At 47.0% G+C, this 18345-nt stretch overlaps 1 protein-coding gene across 2 annotated transcripts in view; it reads right to left on the bottom strand.

Annotated features, from left to right (window-relative positions):
• GALNT14 (polypeptide N-acetylgalactosaminyltransferase 14) overlaps positions 1 to 18345 on the bottom strand; it is a 1097368-nt gene that overhangs the window by 701867 nt on the left and 377156 nt on the right. The window lies entirely within an intron of this gene.

Raw genomic sequence — 18345 nt, 5'->3', positions numbered from 1 at the left:
CCCCCCAAAGAACAGATAAAGACCCATGACAGAATGAGACAGTACTAAGTCCCTGCTCTGTGGGAGCAACATAAGAGAGAAAGGTGGGATAAAGAGGCAGAACTGACCACTAGCAAGTAGGGATTTTTGAAGGACACTGACATAGACAAATGAAAAGCAATGTAAAGAAAGGGGATGGACTTGATGCCCACAGATGATTACAGCAGGTCTTGAAGAGACAGCTGCTCTGTCTAGTTCGACCTAAAAATGATAATTTATCCAGCAGTGTAAATGCAAACAAATGCTGAGAACCACTGAAGAAATTCCACCTAGAACAATTTGTTAGGTAAATCAAGTGCTCAGACGATGTAGGAGTGAGGATTGTGTGATCCAGGATACCTCAATTATGGTAGTGGAGGTACCATTGTCTCCTCATGGCTATTGCTGGCTTGATAATGAGGAATTTTATCAAAATCACAAACAAGTGGCCACAAAGCCAAGAATGTACGAACAGAGCAGAGGTATAATTGGCACTCTTGTTCCAAAAAGTATTGAAATATCTGGGGCCAAAGATGTAGGGGCATGAAAAACAGTCCTTTGCGTGGCCCATATGATTTAATCACTGAAACCTGAATTTGAGAGACAAGTCAGCTCCAATAGTCTAAGATTTAACAATCTAGTTACATGACCTAATAAGGACATACATTTCTGAATGAAATAAGTTAGATCAGAAGTGTGGTCCTCTGTAAACAATTGGTAACATAGGAAAGGCACACCATTGGTAAAATGGTAGGCCTCGCAACTGATGAAAGCTGGTTTTTAAGCCCTGGGTGTCTGATATGATTTCACTCTCTCCTTATTTTTTTCTCTCTGACCAGTTGGTTTCTAAACTGATCTGAACTTCCCAGACACCCAACATCACATTTTTGCCAAAGCCTACCTGCTGTTCATTTCTCAAGTTTGGAGCAGAATCAATGGCCTAGCTTAAGGGCTTGTGGCAAAATGTTCAGCAACAGTCCCTTATTCTAGAAAGGTGTTTCAGTCTTTGTACTATAAACAAAGATATGAGAAAATACATTGATCCTGGCCCCGGAGGAAAGAGTGGTAGCTACTCAGACATCTATTGAGGAGAACTGCCACAGTTGTGATTTGGGTTGTGAGAGCTCCCAGTTCATCGAAACAAAGGTCAAGTACACAACCCCTCCCCCCAGGATATCCTTGGAGCACTCATGCCATGTTATTGTAAAAGAGTTTCCAAAGCATTTCTCCCACCCTTGAGAGTGTTAAGGCTTTGTAGATGTTGGACAGAACCTATAAAGAAGGAGTTTAAGGGCTTGTTTAATGGGCAAAGAGACATGGTTTCTGTTTTTCCAAACTTCAGTTGGCAAAGAGACATGGTTTCAGTTTTCCCAAACTTCAGTTCAGTTTGTTCCACTTCAAGACTGAAAGATATATATGCTGTTCTAGGTTTGACTGCCAGGGCACAAAAGGCTCTAGCTCTGGAACGAGATATTGCAGTCATTCTTAGCGGCAAATTGAACAAATGTTACATATGATATGAAAGAGCATAGGTGAGAAATGTATTTCCGAATAAGGATGGGCTGCTTTTGTGGACGCCCCTTTGAAAGCATAAGTGATCTTTTTGTGTTTTTCTCCTAGGCCAGTTCATTCAAGTTTTAGGGGTGACCAAGTTTAATTAATTGGATTGATGCTATTAAAGAACCAACTCCTTGCAAAGGATTTTATTGACCAGAGAAGGACAGACACAGGCACGTGCTCACTCGTATTGCATTTATTTATACTCGTCACAGGAGAAGAATGACCACTCTCACATGCTCTTACCACCCCCATGTCACGTAGGCTCAAATGAGACTGTGGAAGTGGGTGAGACCTGGCGAACAATACCACAAGGGACTCCAGGGGCTTGATTATAGGTTATGAAGAAGTTGTTTGCAAAAGATGTAAACACAGCTCAGGAATGACACTGGTGCAGACCAGCAAGGTTGTGTTTACATGAGATTTATGCAGATTACACCAATATCTTCTAATGGAAACTTTTCAAACTTATTTTCCACCTCGGTAGTACCCTATTCCGCCGTTCGTAACGTCAATATCCACAAAAAAGTAAGGAATCTCCAAACACAATTCATTCGCTCCTCCTGCACCGAAAAAAGCACTGGTCAGAGAACACATTTAAAGTTCCTTCGGCTTTCGAACGGGTCATTGATTTTTCGGTTCTCTTTAGGTATCTCTTAAAGCAATGGACAGAGACTTCCATACCCCAAACACTCCGTCACTTAGAGATCTCTCAAAATCAAACCCTTTTTGTATCAAGCGCGCTTATGTGATCTCAGTAAACTATGTCATGCTTAGAGTCCTGCAGTAGAGCCTTCTAGACGCTGCTGACATCTTTATATCTGTGGCAAAATCAAAGGGCTGGCTTAAAGAGAGTCCAGACGAGCAGAGCCCCCTGGCATTCACAGACACTTAGGGACATATTATCAACAGATGGCGATGAATATCGCACAGCGCGCATAGCGCGTTTCCATTTATCGCCGGCTATCGCTGGATGTTATCACCCGGTTAGCGCGTTATTAACAGCGCTAATCTCCGAGGCGATAATTAATCCAGTGATAGCGGCGAAATGCAGGTATATTGCTGGAAATCCAGCAATAACACTGCAGTGATAGAGAATTCCATGTTGATAGACCATGGTGGACTAAGCCTATTGATCCACCTCCCTTTATACATATAGTCAGAAATTTAGCAGATTTTAGCTTCCGGTGATAACCGTGGTCAGCGCGTCTTTTAATATCGCTATGGGTGTTCTGGGCCAGCTTGTTAATACCGCAAAGTACAGTTAGTGATCTTTTTTCATGTTGTTTTGTAAAGGAACGCCTACTTTGCAACTCATTAGCGATGCAAGGCGAGGTGTGGTGAAAATGGCTGCTAACAGGGCATTAATATTATCTCCACTTTTTTGTCTTTTAAAGCCAAAAAAGCGGAGATATGGCCCTTGATAATATGCCCCTTGGCCTCCTGCGACTGAGTCTAGCTTGGGACACATAAATAACACTGGAATAGTAACAACTCATCTTTTAGTGGCATTGTAAAAACAACATTAATGAGCTGTATTAGAAAGTGTTTTTTAAACAATATACAGTAGCAACCACTTGGGTAGGTTACGCGCCTAGGTCTTCATCTACAGAGTTGTGAAAATGAAAGACATTTACAGTAATTTAGCAACTGCAATTTTTTTATCTTTCTATTCATTTAGAAATGTAGTCCTACTGCATACCACAGTGGAAAAGCCAACGCAGGCTAAGAGCAGCAAAATAAACACAACTTGAGTCATCAGTGTAAAGCCATCAATGAATGTCAACATTTGGGCGGCTTTAGTGAACCAGTTTCAGTCGTTTTTTGAGTCTTCTTCAGAAGAGTATACAAATGTCATTCCTTTCTGGTGTGCAGCACATGAACAAACACACTGTGCTTTTCATTAAAGGCAAGAGTGGACCCTATGATTGCTGTTTGAGGTGTGGTAGACTCCAAATACTGCAGAGTGATATTAATATATCAGATGCTCATAGCAGCTGGGTGTTGTAGGTGGGACAAATCACAAAACATCATTGGAATTAAACTCCTCTTGCAGTGTACTAATAAGAGGATCGAGGTGTGATTTAGTCTGACGCTGGAATCCACTAGACTTTCCACTAGAGACTCATATGGGGGGACTTCCAGTCTGCAGCAAGTACTGACAGCCTGACTTGAGTGACAGCAACATATGAAAGGTAGGCCTATGACTTCAAGTCTAATGTTGCAAGGTGGGCAGCATGCTGATTTGCAGTTACTTTGAGGTTCACCAGCGAGTAATTTGTTTACAAGTGGACCAAGATGCCTAGGGTTTTCACTTTGGCTCGGTAGCATTCCACTCACATTTTGAAACACTGCTTTCAGGGCTGAAACATGGGAGTATCTGAAAGAAAAGTTCTGTAGAAAAACGAGTATCAGTTCACAGCTTAATGCCCATGTGTGAGAAAGTGAATTATTAAGATAGATAACCTTTTTTTCAGTTCATTAAAACCAGAAAGGGATTCAACAGTACAGTGAAAGAAAGAAACAGCACTAGAGGGAACAGAATAAAATATAGATATGCCAGCAGTAAATGTACGAAAAACAAACCAAAGACATTACACAGCTTAAAAGATTAAAAACTTCAAATAGCTCAAATCCATAAAAAGATCCGAGGCCAATATACAGATTTAAAACCTCAAATAAAACATAACCATAAAAGAAAATATCCTTAAAATGCCAGTTCCAAGATAAAACAGGAATGAATCTATTGAATTCATTATATAAATAATCTGCATAAAGCAAATATTTTTTCACAAACTGATTAATTTCTGTTTCAAATATCAAATTTAACTAGCATTTAATTTGAACTATGTCAGTCTATAAACCAGCAGTTCACTGAGGAATGCCCATCTCCCCTGCCTCCTTAACACCCATCAGTTTATTAACCACATTCATGTACTTTACCAGGCAGTGTGACATTTGCCTACCTTTGCCACTCAAAGCATAACTCACAGGCTCTTTCGTGTGAGGGCAGCCACTCCTCAGAAAAGGAAGTTTTAGCCATTTTCTTCTTTCCCTTATTAAATAGGGGTCCAATTTTGGGAGCACATGAGCTGCAGCTTGTTGTAGAATGTTTATGTTCCGGCCAAGTATTACAGAATTCCAAAAGTTGAATTAGTGAGAAGAATGTTTGAATGTCTTAGCCATTGAGGTGAGCATGTAAATTGGTGTCACGTTTTCTGGAAACACAGCAGTCGTATAGTCTGAGTATGTCTTTTAGTGAAAGATTGCAAATGCAATATATAGGATAATGCTTCCAGCTGTTTTTTGGTCACCTTATTAAACTGCTAAGTTGACAGTGGTAAAATCCAAAGAGCTTACAGTTGGCAGGTGTCTTTTCGGTGGTAAAAAAACACTCCTTTCAGTGATCATCATTGGATGAGTCTGATGATATCGCAGTCTAGACTGCAGCGGACAGTGCTTCATTTGTAAATAAATAAGTGCCAGGGTCGTCAGGCGGCCACTGCAGCTTGCACCACCCATTGCCCCTACCAGTGCTGCCAGTGTCAGTACCAATGCAACTACTAACCATGACACTCCTACAAGTGAGACAATTTAGAGTATGCAAAAAGAACTATTGATGGACAGAATGCAGAACAATGTCATACATTCACCCCAGTACAGAGATCTGGGCCTAAATCCATCGTTTTTTTGCTCGCCATTCCAGTTTGGTCCCAGCCATATGCAAATCAGTCTTGACCCTGTGCCCAATAGGAACAGTCCAGCCCGAACTGCCAGGCCAGGTCCTACCTGGACTGGAAACAAGCATTCTAGGACCGATTTTAGGGTTTCACCCCTCTTCAGCCAGGATAGCTTGATTCCAGTGGCATGGAGAGCACAGGACACACGTCTGAGCATACCCTTCCCACTCGGGGTGACAAATGCAAAAAGAACTATTGATGGACAGAATGCAGAACAATGTCATACATTCACCCCAGTACAGAGATCTGGGCCTAAATCCATCGTTTTTTTGCTCACCATGCCATTCCAGTTTGGTCCCATGAGGCACAGGGTCAAGACTGATTTGCATATGGCCATGTCTGAACTAGGGTGGCGTGGTGAGCAAAATAACGATGGATTAAACCCAGATCTGTGACTGGGGGTGAATGTTTTGCCAATGTGCAACATTCCGTCCATCATCTTGTGTGTTTTGCTATTCGCCCTATGTGGGAAGGGTATGCCCAGACGTGGGTCCCGTGCTCACTACGCCACTGGAGTCAAGCTATCCTGGCTGAGGATGGGTGAAACCCCAAAACCAGTCCCAGGATGCTTGTTTCCCGTCCAGGGAAGACATGGCTTGGCAGTTCGGGCTGGACTGTTCCCATGAGGCACAGGGTCAAGACTGATTTGCATATGGCCATGTCTGAACTGGGGTGGCGTGGTGAGCAAAAAAACGATGGATTAAACCCAGATCTGTGACTGGGGGTGAATGTTTTGCCAATGTGCAACATTCCGTCCATCATCTTGTGTGTTTTACAATTTAGAGTATGCCAGGCCTCCAAAGATATAAGGATGGCTTGGGCGGCAGGTAATAGTGATTTTAACGTATATTGAATATGTAAACAACTGTTGTTGTGCAGATCTCTAAATTAGACAAAAGGTACTGTAATGTGGCAAGTTTCGGTGCTGACAATTAAGTGCTGGTGCCAAGCACCGAAAACCACTGGCTCAAATTAAACACTGTTGCCACCTTAAGAGACTTATCCCTGGCATTACTCAGTCTGTGGCAACTTGAATTATTAGTTGGAGTGGCTGGTAGTCCATCACAAGCAATAATGACACTATTCTTATTAAGTTTAGTAACAGTGTCAGTCATTGAAAGCTGACCTACTCCTACCTCAACTGCTGACCACACTAGGAACCTAGGCATCCCTGGACAACAAGCTAACTATCCTGATTCAGGTCAATGTTGTCTTCTCCTCCTGCTTTTTTATCCTCCGCAGGCTTCTAACATATTCAAATGGCTTCGCCACAGCTCACAGTGCACCATAACCCAGGCCCTCATCTCCAGCTGACTGGACTATGGCAACGCTATCTATGCAGGGATCACAGCTCACCACCAATGACTACAGACCACAGACAAGTCTTGGATCTCGCTAGAGCAACCCACATCACCCCCTACCTTAAGGAGATCAACTGGCACCCTGTACAGAAAAAATGCCAGTTCAAGCTCCTGACCCATGCAAACAAGGCCCTGCACAACTGCGGACCTGCCTACATGAACCACAGCCTGTACTTCCATTAGCCCACTAGACACCTCAGCTTTGCTTCTCTTTCTTTAATCCTCACCCCACCTGCATGCTGAGGTCAATCGTTCTCCTACCTAGCAGCAAAGACATGTAACGAGCTACCCTTTCATCTCTGGACCTCCCCATCTCTTCCACAGTTCTGAAAGTCCCTGAAGATCTGGCTATTGGGCTAATCAACTGGACCCTGCCAGCGCCTAAACACCTTCATGGGTGACAAGAAGCAGTCTACAAATCTATTGATTGGTTGATTGAGCTCAACCCCAGCTAGCTATGACATGGAATAGATACACATTTAGAAATACCAAAACAGATAAAAAGTCAAAAGCACAACACATAAAACTTCAACTACAATTTCTAAAATTAGAATATTCAAATGAGCATAAGGAAACCAAAAAGACAAAAATCTAGTAACAGGAACCGTAGTAATGGATTTATATAGTTTTAAATGAAAGAAATAAAATAAAAATGTAAATGAAAATCGCACCATCAGGAGTAAAGCTCCAACTGCGGGCAACTGGTAACGCTGGACCAGAACATGGGTAAGGTGTCAGGCTGAGCACAATGGAGCACGGGTTGGAAACAAGGCTCATGTAGGTCCCGGACAAATAGTTACCTTCAGACTTAGAATATTTTTCTGTAGAAAAGGTAGTCATTGATGATTTGTCAGAAGGGAAAGCTGCAAGCTGAATTGGGGTCTTATGATGGCAGGTTGCGATTGTCAACAAAGGGTGTATAGCCTTCAGTGGGCGAAATCTGTAATCTTTGCTGAGGAAAGTCTCTACATTGATCGGTTGAGGCTCTGCACTACTCTCAGTAAAGCCCTCTAGGTTCAGACTTTGACAATTTTCTGAAAGTCAAATCTCCTTCAGCGAGGCAGGCCAGTAAGTGGGGTCCAATAGGCTATTGGAAGTTGCCAGCATTCCCAGTCTCCTGCAGTTTCTTCAGAGGAAAAGTTGGCAACAAGTTTTGAAGTCTTGCAATTTGGGCAGGAGGAGTACATTAACACCAGCCAGGGGTTCCAGAACCTGAGGAACACCACTTCATGGTCAGGACTCACTTTAACAGAAGCCACCAGCAGGGTCAACAGGCAGATTCAGTTAAAACTTGTGAGCTGGGCTCTTCATGAAAGTGGGCTTCTTACTGTTTGTGTACCCCTGTAGTTAAACAGGTTAGCAGGTCTAGCTAGAAGGTAATGTTCACAGATCACAACAGCAGGTGCAGTCCTTCTTCTGTCTTCCACAGGTCCAGCAGTGTACTGAAAAGGGTGCTCTTGAGTGCCATTTTTATGACTTGTGCTAGCCTGTGGGTGGGGGTGACTCCCAACCCTTTGTTTACCAATAGGGACAGGATGCCAGTGGTAACCCTACCTACTTTTTCAGCAGTTCCGGGTGCTCTACTGCAAATAATCCTGAAGTTCCCCTCTATCCTTAAAACCAGGAAGGCAGAAACTTTCTTCCCATATGCATAGCTCTTATGCCTACCCTAGAGGTCTGATCAGGGAAATGAACGAACACTCCTCTGTGGTCACCCACAATGGGCTCTCGGTGCAGTTCCTCTTGCACTGGGAATGATGCCTGGCTGGCTAATGAGATAATAGAGGGGGCAGGCTCATGTGTGAGCTACATCTGCTTGTGATATTGCAGGCCCCTGTGTAGATATTTAAGTTCCTGGGCATTGACAAGATGGTCATCCTGTCAGCAGAACAGAGTAACTCTTCACATCCAACTCCTTTGTCTCAGCTCTAGAAGCCTATTTACACCTAATCAAGGAACTATTCAGCTCCTAGATGACAGTTGGATGCTCGTGCAAATGGGCTTCTACAGGCTAAAGGTAACTTTTTAAAACAACCTTTTAGAGAATATTTGTTACAAATCTGACATTGCAAATTAATTGGATATGTAACAAACATATTATGTCTCAGACCTTTCAAATTCCATCTGATGTTCGCTTCAGAGAGTTTACTTTCTATGACAATACTTGACAGTTGTGTAAAAGGCCACTTTTTTAGATGGGGATTGTATTTCTTAGTTTACTGTGTTCGACAACACAAGCCATAGGTTGATTTAGCAACGCAGAAAATGTATGATTCAAATAGACGATGGTATGCACTTAGAACGGACATGGAGTGTCAGTTTGGGCTGGACTTTCCCACAAGGAACAGGGTCAAGACTGATTTGCATATGGCCGGGTCCAAACTAGGGTGGTGTGGTTAGCAAAATAATGATGGATTTAACCCAGATCCTTGTGACTGGGGGTGAATACTTGCTTTGTCTAGCTTTCCGTCCATCAATTTCTTTTTTGCATATGTCACCCTAAGTGGGAAGGGTACGCCCAGACGTGGGTCCTGTGCTCACTACACCACTGGATTCAAGGTAGCCTGGCTGATGAAGGGTGATGCCCTGAAACCGGTCCCAGGATGCTTGTTTCCGGTCCAGGTAGAACCTGGCTTTGCAGCTCGGCTGGACTGTTCCCACAAGGAACAGGGTCAAGACTGATTTGCATATGGCTGGGTCCAAACTGGGGTGGTGTGGTGAGCAAAAGAATGATGGCTTTAACCCAGATTCTTGTGACTAGGGGTGAATGCTTGCATTGTCCAGCATTCCGTCCATAAATTGTTTGTTTTGCATACGCAATTGGGGCGAGGCATTCTCAAAGCAGCATTACAATAACAACAAACACAAACAAACACAAATAATACTGCTTTAACAAAGCTGAGAAAACAGAGGACGGATAAATCAACAAGGGAAATACGTCACGGAAAGTGTCAATTCACAGATTAAAATGGACACAGCCCACGTTTCAAGGTAAGAATAAAGTACCAACTCAGAATTGATTGGGTGAAAAGAATAGGAGGTTTTATAAAAGCAAACGTTGAACTATAAAATGCCGCACGCTGTCTCACACAAATGCCTAAAAGAACACGGACGTGAATCAGTAGAATCAGATCCTGGAAAGTCCAAGAGAGATAAAGTTGCACAGTATATTCATTTACATGAATTACGGTAACTAGACACACTTGGAAGAGGAAAGGTATGAAGGAAGATGACCACACTTTATTCTACTATTATACCATCGGTGAACGTGCACATGCACCACACATCGGATCGATCATCAAATTAATTTCCAAATCTGCTGATTCTTTACCACCAGAAATGTACTTCAAAGGAAAAATTAATTATGTGAGTTAGATGTGTGCATGAAGGACATAAATGTCTTACTTCAGTGCATATTAAAATTCGGGCTGCATCTCTCTCTGTCAAATTGTCTCTAGTACTTATGATCTTTTTTTATTCACCTCTCTTCGTCACACTGTACTTTGGGGCTTTCCACTCATCTTCTTCAACATATACTCTCTGATTTCTCTCTTCCTTCACCTGTGCACAGACAGGTTCTGTCTCTCCCCTTGTCCTACGTTAGTGCTGGGAGTCATTCCACCCCTTCCATTCTCCATGTGCTGAATTCTACCTCTTCCTTTTGCCCCACATTCTCTCCAAACCTTTTTTAGGTCTCGACCTACCCAGCGCGCAAGCGGTGCTTTGGAGTGACCTCTTGGAATCACTCCGTACTTTCTTGGAAACTCGTGCATGCACTGCACTGTTTCTAAAGAGTACTCGTGCATCTACAGCGTTTACCTTGCGGGAGCGAGCAGCGGCACCATCTGTTTGCAATTATCGCGCCTGCTGCTGCTCTCTCCTGAAAAATAGACGCTGTACATGGACTTCCAGACGCGCTCCACGTTACTTGTTTTTATCGGGCCCTCCACATCTTCGTGTAGATTAAACACATTTGAACGTTGCCCACTAAAATCCATCGCTCCTGTTGTCATTAAACCCCATGCAGAATGTTGTGTTGGCACAATTGAATTTCTCACAGTACAATGGCGACCATTTAAAGATTTCTGCATATTCAAGTCCCCTCTACAATTCTTTGACTCCATCTTGTAGTCTTGCGAGCAACTTCCTGTGACTTGGCTTGAATTAGCACATCTTCCTCACTGTCCATGACTTGGAGCCGCTGCTTTAAGCTCAGGGTCATGTTGCACAGCCCTCCCACAACCCTCTCCCCCCTTCCACCACCACTTCTAACTGGCATTGTCTTGTGAACTAGACCCCCTGAGTCTGATCCCCTACCAAATCCTCAAAGTAAGTGGAGGACCGCGTCCAGGCACACACGTTGTCACCTTCCTTGCATGCTCAAAGCTATATACTAGCAGCCGCCTCTCTTAGCAGACCTGTGCATATATTGCACTGGCGCCCGTACACACAGAAGGATTGCAGTGCCGTGGGCCCGGTCGCAAACGAAGGTGGTGTAGTGAGCCACCCGGCCACTGCAATACATTGTAGCGCAGTCAACTCCCTGGGCCGGGCGTGGACCAGGGAGTATGTAATAAAAGGTGACATCAGCGCACGTGGCTGACGGCACGAACTGAACAACTGAGTAGCCGTCCCTTATTGCAGCTCCGCTGTCAGTAGTTAGGCCTCCCTGGGCCCCACGCCCCTAGAAGTCGGTTGAAGCCCCGATCGCATGTCCCAGGGATTGTCCCGTAATCCCCTTAGGTTATTCGTGCCCTTCTGGGCATTACATTGGCGACGAGGTAAGAGCGGACCCCGCGGGCTGCCACATGGCGTGCGCGTGGGCCGGCCTTCGCCTTAGGCTGGGTGGTTGGGGCCTGCAGGGGGAGTGTGGCGAACCTGCCCATGATCTCACTGTGTTCTCTCAGTCTGCTCAGCCTGTTGCTGGGCGGAACCTGGGTTGGGCCTACTCGTGAGGAGGTGTGGCGTGGCCGGAGATTCTTGCCACACAGCCGAAGATCTGGGGTTGGTGATGTTTGCGAGACATATCCACCATCCTGCAGGCCGACCGGATCCTTGCTGAGTTCCCTGAGCTGTTCCGGGAGCTGGGTTGCTTGAAGGGAGTGGAGGTTCAGCTGCACGTTGATGAGACTGTGCAACCGGTGGTGCTTCGCCATCGAAGGGTGCCGTTCCATCTCCGACCACTGGTGGAAGCCGAGCTGGACCGTCTGGAACGGGATGGAGTGATCGAAAGGGTGTCAGGTCCAACGCCATGGGTGTCGCCACTGGTTATAGCACCCAAGCCCAAACAGCCAGGGGCCATTAGGCTGTGCGTAGACATGAGACTACCGAACAAAGCCATCCGCCGGGAGAGGCACATCACCTCGACTATTGACGAAATTGTCACGGACCTCAATGGCGCACAGTGGTTTTCAAAAGTAGATTTGAATTCTGGGTACCATCAACTGATGCTAGCGGAGGAGAGCCGATACATTACCACGTTCTCTACACACGTGGGGCTGCACAGGTTCAAGAGGCTGAGCTTTGGGGTGTCCTCGGCGGCGGAAGTGTTTCAAGAAGCAGTACGATAGGAGCTATAGGGCCTCGTCGGTGTTCTCAACGTCAGCGATTACATCCTGATATACTCGAAATCGCTGGAGGAACACCATGTGGGGTTGAGAGCGGCTCTTCGGAGACTGGGGGAACAGGGCCTAACCCTACATCGCAATAAGTGCGGCTTCTATGCTACGGAGGTCGAGTTCTTTGGATATCGGTTCTCAGCCCTGGGATTGCAGGTGGATCCGGCTAAGGTGGAGGCCATCAGGACGGCAGCGATTCCCCAAATGGCCTCCAAAGTGCGAAGTTTCCTGGGAATGGCCAACTACTGTGGCCGGTTCATTCCTCGTTTGGCCACCATCTCTGAACCTCTCCGGCGGCTCACCAAAAAGGATGTCATATGGCAGTGGTCTGATAAGGAAGCACAAGCGTTCGGCGACTTCGAGAAGGCTCTGCTGACAGGCGCAACCGTTGCATACTTTCGACCGGGAACAGCCACCAAACTTATTGTGGATGCCAGCTCGGTAGGACTGGGAGCTGTGCTGCTACAGAGGACAGATCAAGATGAGTGGGTACCTATAGCCTACGCCAGCCGGGCCCTCACGGCGGTAGAAACCCGTTATGCTCAGATCAAGAGGGAAGCTTTGGCCATGCGGTGGGCGTGTCAACACTTCCACATATACCTGTGTGGGCATGAGCTCACGGTGGTGGCAGATCACAAGCCACTGGTGCCTCTCTTCGCGGGCACGGCCAGGAATGGGCCTCCACGAATTGGGAGATGGGTTGTCCAGAGCCAGCAATACCGATTTGAAGTAGTATACCGCCCTGGAGCGAATAACCCGGCTGATTATTTGTCACGACACCCTCTAGCGCAGAGTCGTGTCCAGGGGCAAGAGGTGGATGAAGGAGCTCACATATTCGTAAGGCAACTGGTGGAAGAGGCTCGCCCTCAAGCCATGCTCTTAGAGGACATCCAGGAAGCATCGCTGCAGGATGAGTGTCTACAGGAGGTCGCCCGCACACTACGTGACCATCAGTGGAAGTGGTTCCTAAGGGGAAATAACAGCAGGGCAGCAGATGACAAGGAGTATTGGGAATGTCTCTGGTGGTGCTGAGGGGAACTGAGTTCGTCGGGAGATGGCATCATCTTGCGGGGCCCACGATTAGTGATACTAGCAGCACTGCGGGGCCGGACCGTTGATCTGGCACACCAGGGGCACCAAGGGATAGAGAAGATCAAGACCCGCCTGAGAGCGAAAGTGTGGTTTCCGGGCATGGATCGGCTAGTGGAGGATAAAGTACGGAAGTGCCATGCATGCCTGGTGATGGGGGCTGACCAGCCGGAAGTGCCCATCATAATGGAAGGACCGATCCTATCGTCATGGGCTCGAGTACGCTTGGATTTTGGAAGTTTTCCAGATAGGCGGCAGATGGCCGTGTTCGTAGACAGCCATTCGAAGTTTCTGGTGGTGGAGGTGGTCACGTCGACGGCTTGTGAATACATCCAGCCGGTACTCGAAAAGACCTTTGCATTATTGGGAATGCCGGAGGAACTCCGAACAGACAATGGGCCGCCGTTTCAGGGATAGGAGTTCTGTGATTTCCTCGATAGACATGGCATACGACATCGGAAAATAACACCACAATGGCCCCAGGCGAATGGAGATATGGAGCGGTTTATAAAGACATTAAACAAAGTATTGAGGATTGGGGTGGCTCAAGGCACCGACCTGGAATCCTGTTTGCACCAATTTCTTAGTGCATACCGTCAGACGCCGCACTGCATGACCAAAGGTGCACCAAACGACCTCCTGCTGAAAAGAGCAGTGCGGGATGGTATACCAAGCAGTGAAGTGTGGACTCCTGCGGTTCTGAACGTGGAGCGGTCGCAGGCCGATTGACGAATTAACATTGAGCGAGCCAGCAGGAAGAGAGGGGCTCCACGGGCCGACATCCAAGTAGGCGACTATGTGGTAGGGAAAGACTGACACCCAGGATCTAAGTTCCGCACGCCGTTTGAGCATGAGCTCTGAAAGGTAGTGAAGGTACAAGGAACTCTCATTGTGGCAGAGAAGGGTGATCAGCGGATAGCCCGGAACATGTCATGGTTCAAAGAGGCTTTTGGTCCGAGTGAGGCGATGTCGGAGTCCGAGAGAGAGCTGTGGGAAGAAGCAGATGCCGAAGTGATGATGGATGGGAGCCCGACGATCGAGGCCACCTCAGAAGGACAGGGGTGTGTGGCCGAACGTAGTACCTCTGACCACGGCCATGACAGTCATCACCCGGAGGCCGAAAGCAGTGAGGATCGGAGCAAGCACACTCCCTACGGGATGCGCAGCAATCCAGAGCCGAGCTCCAGGTTGTGGGACTTCCTATGCTAAGGGCTGCTGGATGAAACAGTGGACATTCGGACTGCCGTGAAGATGCTTCATGAGGCGGTCTTTGTAAGTGACTTTAATGACTTTCTGTTTTGGTTATTTGTTCTACATTTATAGGTTGGATGGGATGTAGTGAGCCACCCGGCCACTGCAATGCATTGTAGCGCAGTCAACTCCCTGAGCCGGGCGCGGACCAGGGAGTATATAATAAAAGGTGACGTCAGCGCACGTGGCTGACGGCACGAACTGAGCAACCGAGTAGACGTCCCTTATTGCAGCTCCGCTGTCAGTAGTTAGGCCTCCCTGGGCCCCTCACCCCTAGAAGTCAGTTGAAGCCCTGACCGCATATCCCAGGGATTGTCCCATAATCCCCTTAGGTTATTTGTGCCCTTCTGGGCATTACAGGTGGTTCGGTTCTGTCTGTAGTACAACTAACACTAGCGGATCCTGCCCCGGTGGGCTTACCGCCGGGTTCAGGCACTATTGAACGAACTAGCAACAACATGCCAGACTTCAAAGACCGGTTCATAAACGTTTGTAAAAGACACACAGTACTCTACATTCAAGGGCAAACAGATCCAAGTCGGGAAACCCTTTAATTGTGCGTGCTGACTGCTAAGATGAGTTGCACTCTCCCAGTGCTGCCCTGGCACCTGCCAGATGTTGAGTAGTGCTCTCTCCTCCCTCTTTGGAGCCGTGCCCTCCCTCTCCGCTCATCTTCCCCGGACTGTTCCCTTCTCCCTGAACTGCAGTCCCTGTGGAGAGCATCCCCTCTCACCTGCGGTCACGGGCTGCCGTCCCTCTGCTGCCGGCCTGTCTTGAGCTCTGAAGCTCTTGTCCTGCCAAGCACTACCCCCCTCGCCCCTCCCCCCCTGCCAGGCTCCCACCAGCCTGGCCAGCGGTGGCACTCATAAGGCCGCTGGCTGCGCCGCCCGTTGCCATAGCGATGGCGTCAGCAGAGGCGAGGTCCCTGGAGGAGAGGTGTGAGAAGGAACCGGGTCACGGCCGGGGTGGCCCAGGGCCTGGGCTCCGAAGTGTCCTGTTCACCCGACCGCGGGGGGACCCTCTCTTAAGGGAACTAGGCAGAAACCCCCTGCTCCTCGTGCTCGGACCCTCTCTTGCAGCAACTAGGCACCTCATACCTCTCAATCACTGCATTTTCAGTGTGGGTTAAGACTGACTTACTAGGGGGCATATCAACAACAACCGGCGATAATTATCGCTCAGCGCTCTTAGCGTGAGGATAATTATCGCCGGCTAGCGTGAATTTTTATCGCTGAGATAGCGTGCTATTAGCAACGCTTATCTCAATAGCGATAAAAATCTACACGCTAACGTGAGATTATCGCTGGAAACCCAGCGATAATCACACGTTACCTTGTTGATAGGGACAGGCAAACTTAGCCATGATATCCTCCTTCCATAGGATATCATGGCTAAGTCTGAAAATTAGCAGACGTAAAAAAGCAGCGTTTACCGCGGTTAGCGCTGCTTTTTTTGTCTCTAACAGGGTTAGCGACATTCTTGATAATAGGAGAAATGTCGCTTAGCAACATTTCTCCTATTATTTTACTCTGGAACGCCCCCTTTGCATCTCATTAGAGATGCAAGGGGAAGCGTAGAGTAAAAGGGTGCTAACATGCACATTTGCGTGTTAGCACCCTGTTGTTGATAGGGTGCTAGTTTTATCTCTGCTTTTTGGGCTTTTAAAGCCAAAAAAGCAGAGATAAAGCCCTTGTTGATATGCCCCAAAGTTTCCACTGGAATGCATGGGGCTACAGCGGTAATTGAAAGGGTCACAACTCAGCAAACGTAACTTAATAAAGTGAAAGTTAGTCTTTGGATTGAGGATCAGTTGACTACTGTGATCACTTTGGCAATTGTCTATTCACCAAATTGGTCTGTAGTGATCTTCATTCGGGTGGTTTGTCCCTGGGAGTGGAGGATGCCAGCGCTTCCCTGGGGCTGCTAATAACGAGCAGTCTCCTTGCCCAACACTTACCATTTGTTTACAACAATATCATTCTTCTTTGCTGCCTTAGAAATTGGTGGTCCCGTAATTTCTTTCTGTGGCAAATGAACCAAGTACAGATGGGAAACAACCATTTTTATCAGGTCAGTGTTTAATTTGATAGCCAGCACGGGGAAAGCTGTCAAAAAATGTACTGCGTGACTAAATACTTATAAAGTCCCAAAGGCGAGACCTATTGGCTATGCCAATGCTTGTTTCTGCATGTTTACAAAGAGGTCTCAGTTATATGCTCGCTGGCGTCTCTCTACCACTCCCTCTGTTTTCTGCTATTTCTAATCCCTCCTCTGCCCCTTTACTCACTGCCCTCTCTCTCATCCTTTCTCGAACCTCTCTTCTTGTTCCTTATTTCCCCTCTTTCCTTGCAGACTTTACTCGTTCTCATTCCTTCCATCGCCCTGTGCCGTCTGGCCTCTTTTATGGCTCCTCGTCACATTTATTCTATGCTCTCTCTCATTGTTCTTCTTTTTCGCTTAATGGTCAGGGGCCTCTCTAACACCTTCTATACCTCTCCGCTCTCTTGCTTTTTATGTTTCCCCTCTACAACGTTGACATTTTGTCTCTCTCCTACCAGATTCCCAGCTATTCCATCAAAGGCCCCTCACTGTGCACAAAGGTCTTTGTCCACCGTCTAAGGCGATGTTTAGCATGTTCCGGGGACACAAGGTCTGGGTGCGAGGCATGACTAAATGTCAAGCCATGTATTCAGTGCCACTTCATTTGGTCCAACAGCGATGCACTGTGTGTTCTTTGGCATGAAACCAGGGTGCAGGCCCTGTTTTGGGCCAGAGCCTGTTTCAGTGCCTGCAGTGAGTATTAAACGTCCTGCCCTGGAAGAGTTGCAGTGCAGGGTGACTTCTAAGGGGGAACTATTGAAGGTTACAAGCGGGGCCTGTCAGAAGCAAGGGATGGTTGAAGATCAAACCCTGTGCATAGGGCCGAATGGCACGCGCTGCAGGTTCGAGGGGCATGGAGACTGAACACATGATGGGCCTAAAGCCTGCACCCTATGGCCAGGACCTGCAGAGACCAACCAAAGGCAGCAGAGCATGGTACAACGGACCTATGCACAGAGTGAGGGCTCAGGGGGCTTCCAGTACCCGCTGGCAGTGACACATCTGCTCCTACATTGGCCTGGCACCCATGCATAGCATACAAACACCAGAAAAAGTCACTCAACGTTAATGTACTTTCATCATCTTGAATTTAACGTCTGTTAATAAAAAAATATATAAAAATTCCCTTAAAACCATACCTCCCCTTCCAATGCACAGTCATTTCCTCACCGATGATATCACAGATGGCATGCCATGAGATAATATTGATGACATAACTCAGGGCATCACATATCATATCAACACTAACGAGTTCACTTGAATGAACATTTTGCCAGACGATGTAGGCTCAGGACATACGGCTAGCTTCATCCTGGGCATGTGCCCGGGAGCAGAGCCCACTTCACCCACAACCAGCATCCTGGGTGCAGGGAGTATCCTCTCGCCAGGCGCGGTGCTGAGTGCAAAGGGCAGCTAACCCTGGAGACAACTTTAATGCTGGTCAGGGGGCGGTAGTATGTCATTAGCAAAAATAGCTTGGCTCATTCCTTCAAACAGCATGGCCTTGTACTGTTGATTGCAATACAGATGGTGCATCAGAGGTTGGGTTATTTGGACTAATGACATAAAGTTCAGAAACGACAAACAGACGATGTACACTATAAGCGCTTA

The sequence above is a fragment of the Triturus cristatus genome, chromosome 6 (genome assembly GCF_964204655.1).
Source record: "Triturus cristatus chromosome 6, aTriCri1.1, whole genome shotgun sequence".
Taxonomy (NCBI): Eukaryota; Metazoa; Chordata; class Amphibia; order Caudata; family Salamandridae; genus Triturus; species Triturus cristatus.
Note: the sequence above shows the minus strand (reverse complement) of the source record. Positions and strands in the feature narration are given on the sequence as shown.